Source organism: Phalaenopsis equestris, unplaced genomic scaffold (assembly GCF_001263595.1).
Source record: "Phalaenopsis equestris unplaced genomic scaffold, ASM126359v1 Scaffold000999, whole genome shotgun sequence".
Taxonomy (NCBI): domain Eukaryota; kingdom Viridiplantae; phylum Streptophyta; class Magnoliopsida; order Asparagales; family Orchidaceae; genus Phalaenopsis; species Phalaenopsis equestris.
In genome coordinates, this window is record NW_018165438.1 from 64777 (window position 1) to 69860 (window position 5084).

The 5084-nt window shown below is 37.9% G+C and overlaps 1 protein-coding gene across 2 annotated transcripts in view; it reads left to right on the forward strand.

Moving 5' to 3' along the window:
- The window catches only part of LOC110032672 (sec-independent protein translocase protein TATC, chloroplastic), a 48823-nt gene that overhangs the window by 1119 nt on the left and 42620 nt on the right, over positions 1 to 5084 (forward strand). The window lies entirely within an intron of this gene.

Consider the following 5084-nt stretch of genomic DNA (forward strand, 5'->3'; position numbering starts at 1 on the left):
GTCCGGATGGGGTGCGGTATACACGGAAGAACTCGAACCATATGCGGTGGTCTCCTGTTGTGGTACTGTCAAACTCCTAGCAGCTGTGTCCAATTGGGATATCGTAGAAACAGTTGCATTGTCGGTCCACCTGAAGAATTTATAGTCTTTAGGTTCTTGTCCCCACCATTACCTGTAAAATTGCCTCCCGAAACTACCTGTCTGGTGTGACGTGAATAGCAAGGACGGTAGTCCGCAACGACACATCACTTTCTCGGACTTTACTGAATGTCTGGAACTCATTGTTCTGCAGTTATTAAAAATAGAATAGATCAGTCCAAAAAATGAAGAAATATAAAAAGTAAACTTATCCAAGTGTAGAGTCAGCGATTGCTGACAACAAATTTACGTGGCCGTCCAAACTGCTCCACTGTTATCCACCATATAAGAGGTGAAACTATTAACCAGCATAAAACAACATATCCACATTAATTATAAAATATGCTCAAAGCTGCTAATATAAACTCTAATATAAGCATCACCTGTCTCTATGATACTCATGATTCCATAAACGAAATCGCAAAGAAAGCTAAAAAGGGATTTTGAATTAAAAGACCAATTTGCTCTGAAATTTATTTCCTTGGAATGGAGATTGCATGGAGTAAAAATGGTTTTTTTTTTTTAATTTCTCAACAAAAAAGACACTCTTGATCTACCTATTGAAACGAGAAAATTTTGATGTGAACCAGCTGGAACAACACTAGGCAAAAGAAAGATGGAAGGAGAACAATGATCATCCTATGGAAAAAAAATCATATCAATGATAGGTAAGAAAATCAAATATATTGCATACATCGTCAGTGTAATAAGCCTCAAGGCAATGCAAAAATAAACTAATTGATTTATAAAAACCTAGGGAAATCTACATAAATAGCACCCATTGTTATGTATTCCCATATCTCTCAATCATATTTACAAGCACAGACACTATGGTGCTTTAACCCATGCATTAAAAGGTAGATTCGACATTTAAGAAGTTGTAATAGTGCTATTTCAGATGTGAGATTAAAGATTTGAGGGCTGTGCATGTAAATATGAAAGTTTAGGTGTCAGATATAAACACATCAGAATTGTATGCGATGTATGTAAATGCCCCAAATTAAAAAAGAATCACAGAAGGGTTTATTTATCTCACTTTTCCTCAACTCAGTAGATAGCAGCCCTAAAGAACATCAAAAAATATAGTTCAATCATGCTTAGTCTACTTTAATATTCATTAGACAACACCTCATCTTTTTACAGGCTTTGCTTAAGCAAGCGTTCATTTGCAGTCAAACAGATGCTGAGTCCCAAGGTTGCTGAAATTCCTTATATTCCACTACATATTTGGATGCTAGATATGGGCTGCAGAAATTTATAAATATATGTGTAAAATTTATACATATTCCCGACACCTAAACTTCATTCAGGCCACTGCATACAGAGCACGGAGCATGTACAACATTGTTCATGTATTACAGCTTCAGCAATAATGCATAGACCTTATTGCAACATTTTGCAATGAAACAAAATAGATTACAACTTCACATTCATAAAAATGAAACTAAAAATAGATTACAGCTTCAGCATTAGTTTGATTTCAAAAGAACCAAAATTGAAACCATCCAAAATTTCGACCAACATTGAATCCAACATACCCTAATTTCGACCCCAATGGGTCATACCATAATAGCGGTTGCCATCCAAGTTACATACATAACATGGGCCCATTAAGCTACATACATATTGCTTACAAATTTTAGATGCTTCCATAACCATACCAAAGTGTCGTGACATTTTGTAGTGCATGGTACTATAACCAAGAATAAATCAGCATTAGATGCTTCAGTATTAGATGCTTCCATAACCATAACATAGTTTTAAAGCATAAGGTGACGTTCCTTCGTTTGTTCTTCATCTTTCTCCTTTTTATCTCCATCTTCCTCCCCACCACCTTCGGCTCCGTATAATGATGAAAATAATTATTTAGCCGATTGAAATAAAGAAACAAGGAGAATGGATTAGCATCTTTTGGATCAGCATCTTCAGTTTCATTAGTAACTTCTTCAGCGGAGGTATCAAAGACAGGTTCATCCAAATAAACCATCAAAGCCGTCTCCATGGTGGTATTATCTTCTACATCATCAGAAGAAACATTGGGCAGTGCTGGTGGTGCCACATATGAATATCCTGAGAAAGACAGACGTATTGATCCATCAATACGTTGACGTGTTGACAACGATCGGGGGACTTGCAATCCCACATTATCAGATGACTTTAAATTCCAATCAAGACCGCGAAGGTCATCAATAGTTTGCTTGGCGCCTGACAATGCCATGATACCATTAGATGCTAGATAATCAGCTATGCCATCTACATGATATCGAAATCCAGCATGACTGGTGTTGGTGAGCCTTGCTACTAACGCTCTGGTGATTAAGAGATTAGATTCACCGGCTTGCCAGTGTTCATAACCATAAGTACTGCGAGCTCCACGTGATTAAGAAAATCATGAATAGACATCATTATGTCTGGTGTAATGTACACTAGTTGTGTGTCATGCGTTAGATCCACTTCCATCGTCCCAATGATTGAAACATCAGAACGTCATCTGGTGTCTCGTAAGACTAATAGAGCATTTGTCCCGGCATCCCGTCGATGCAAAGTATGAAGTCGTATCATAATTAATCCCAGATGGATATGTTGAATTCCTTCTTGGAGCAACCTTTGATAAGACTGCTGCCTTATAAAAGACAAATTAACTTGCGTGTTATCAGTAACTAACACGCGTTCCTCAGAATAGTGTTGATAGACACGATGATGAGTAGCAGACCAACCATCTTCATATAAAGTTTCAGCCGGCACAAGGCTGGCCCTTTTGCTCCGGGATAATTGTAGTTGCTGGTCGGGGTTGATGTGTGTCTCCAACGTTCGATGGTATGATCGCCTTCTGGGAAGACGTGGCTGTAGCTCATAAGCGAGCGGAGACCTTAATCGATAATCCCGTATCTGGTCATCAAGATTTGAGAGGGTGTTAGTGGAGGTGTCACTTGTTCTGACTGACGGTAAAGTCTCAGTTCTAGATCTGAAAGACGAACTCATTTTTGTTTGGATTTTTGTTGTTCACCAAGGAAGACGGTTTTAGGGTTTCTATAAACAAAATATTGTCCTTTCGGACGTCGTACTATAGGTCCTTGGGGTAGTTCAGAGATTGTTAGGTTTTGTAATTGTTTTTGAAGATCTGCTACAGAATTATCTGATATCTTAGTATTTTCTTTTTGGAGGTTTTTAACTTCCTCAAGAGAAATTATTCTATCAGATATTTTTAAGATCAGCTGAATCAAAGTATTATTCTGTTTAACCAGAATACTTAAAGCAGATGGTGTGGTGACTCTAGCTTCAGCAGGGTTAACAAAGCCAAGTGAAGGGGGTTCTATGGAGTTTGTTGCAGATATGGCTGATTTATAATCAGATGAGACTGCTGAAAGCTGCCAATCACTCATACAAGATTATGTATGAATTTCGAATGAAAAAGTAGTACCTTGAAGTTGCTTTTTCAGATTAATCACTTAGATTCATAAAATCGTCTGTCCTCAGTAATATGACATATAATCATAGAAGTATAATTTCTTATAGCGAATATTAGATAACTGTTATAGAGTTAACTAATAACCAAGAGCAGAACAAGTTCCTGAATGCTCCCCGCTTATTCCTTTTTTAGCCCTACAAATCCACAGTACTCTCCTTCAGAGTATAATGGTGGCACTCAGGCTTACTAACAAAAATAGCGGACACAGCGTCCTGTTCTATTTTTAGGTAAAAGTTGAACAAAATAACAGAACCATGTGACGCCTAAAAAATTATTACTCCCATAATTATATATGCATAAACCGAATAGAACGAACCAGAGTATTCTTACCTCCGGATCTCAGGGTCTCAGATCTTATGAATCAAACTGATAATATCTTACTTAGCTATCCCAAGGCACAAAGAAAGATTAACTAGACATGGTTTCCCAAATCTAGCTCTGATACCAAGAGGAGTTTGCGGAAATAAAAGATCGCTGGCTTGGGTTTCACAAAGAATATTATGTCAGAAGTTTAAGCAGAATAGATGAACAAACAAACAGAAGATAATTTATTAAGCAAACGACTTAGAACTTACAAGAACAGACGCCAGAGAATTAGACACCTTCGGATCACTTCCGATGTCTGAAACCTTTACATTACATGCATATTTATAGTCGGGGAAATACCACAAACCAGCCATGGTTTTATGAAAACCATGGGCTCAAAAGCTAAAAGATTCTCACTAATAATTCAGTGGGTATAGTACAATACCACAAACCATAAAACCTGCCCATGGTTTTTATAAAATCATGGGCTGTGAATAATTTACATGATAATGGCGGGGTCCACATAACAGTATGGGCCCACTACTCTCCACATATGTCTGACTTAAACCTTATTGTTAAGTCCTTTATCCGTAGTAAGTTGTATGACATGTATAATGTTTGTCAGTTCTCGTAGATTGCTGTCGACATACGGTCGGAGGTTACTGTAGGCATTATCTCTGCTAGATAATGCTTTACAGTATTTTGCTTTTGTATTGTAGATGCACCTGAGTACTCCCAATTCAATAATGACCTTTTGGATTTGCTTTCGTTCAATTCGTCCTGTCATTCTTCGTAGTTCATTGCTGGTTCTGATGTTTTGTGAGAAATCAATACTTTCCCATAGTAACTCCCAGTGTAAGTCTGAAATGTTCCATCTTGGCTCATTGGGCTGCTCCTTTCCATATTTACGCATGCTGTCTTCGAACTCCATTTGCTCCTGATCAAATTCTTCTCGGTTGAATTTGCTATGTCCTCGTTGTTCATTGATTCCAATGTTGGAGAATTGTTCTCGAAGTTCCCATTGCAGTTCTCGCTCTGGAGATATGCGAACCTCCTTGCCTCGATTGCGTCTCCTGGGGTTCATTCCGGCTTGTTAATAAATATATAATCAGCTTCTTCTTCTTTTCCTGCAATAAAAAGAAAGGTTAGTCGAGAAAGAGTGTCTGGGGGG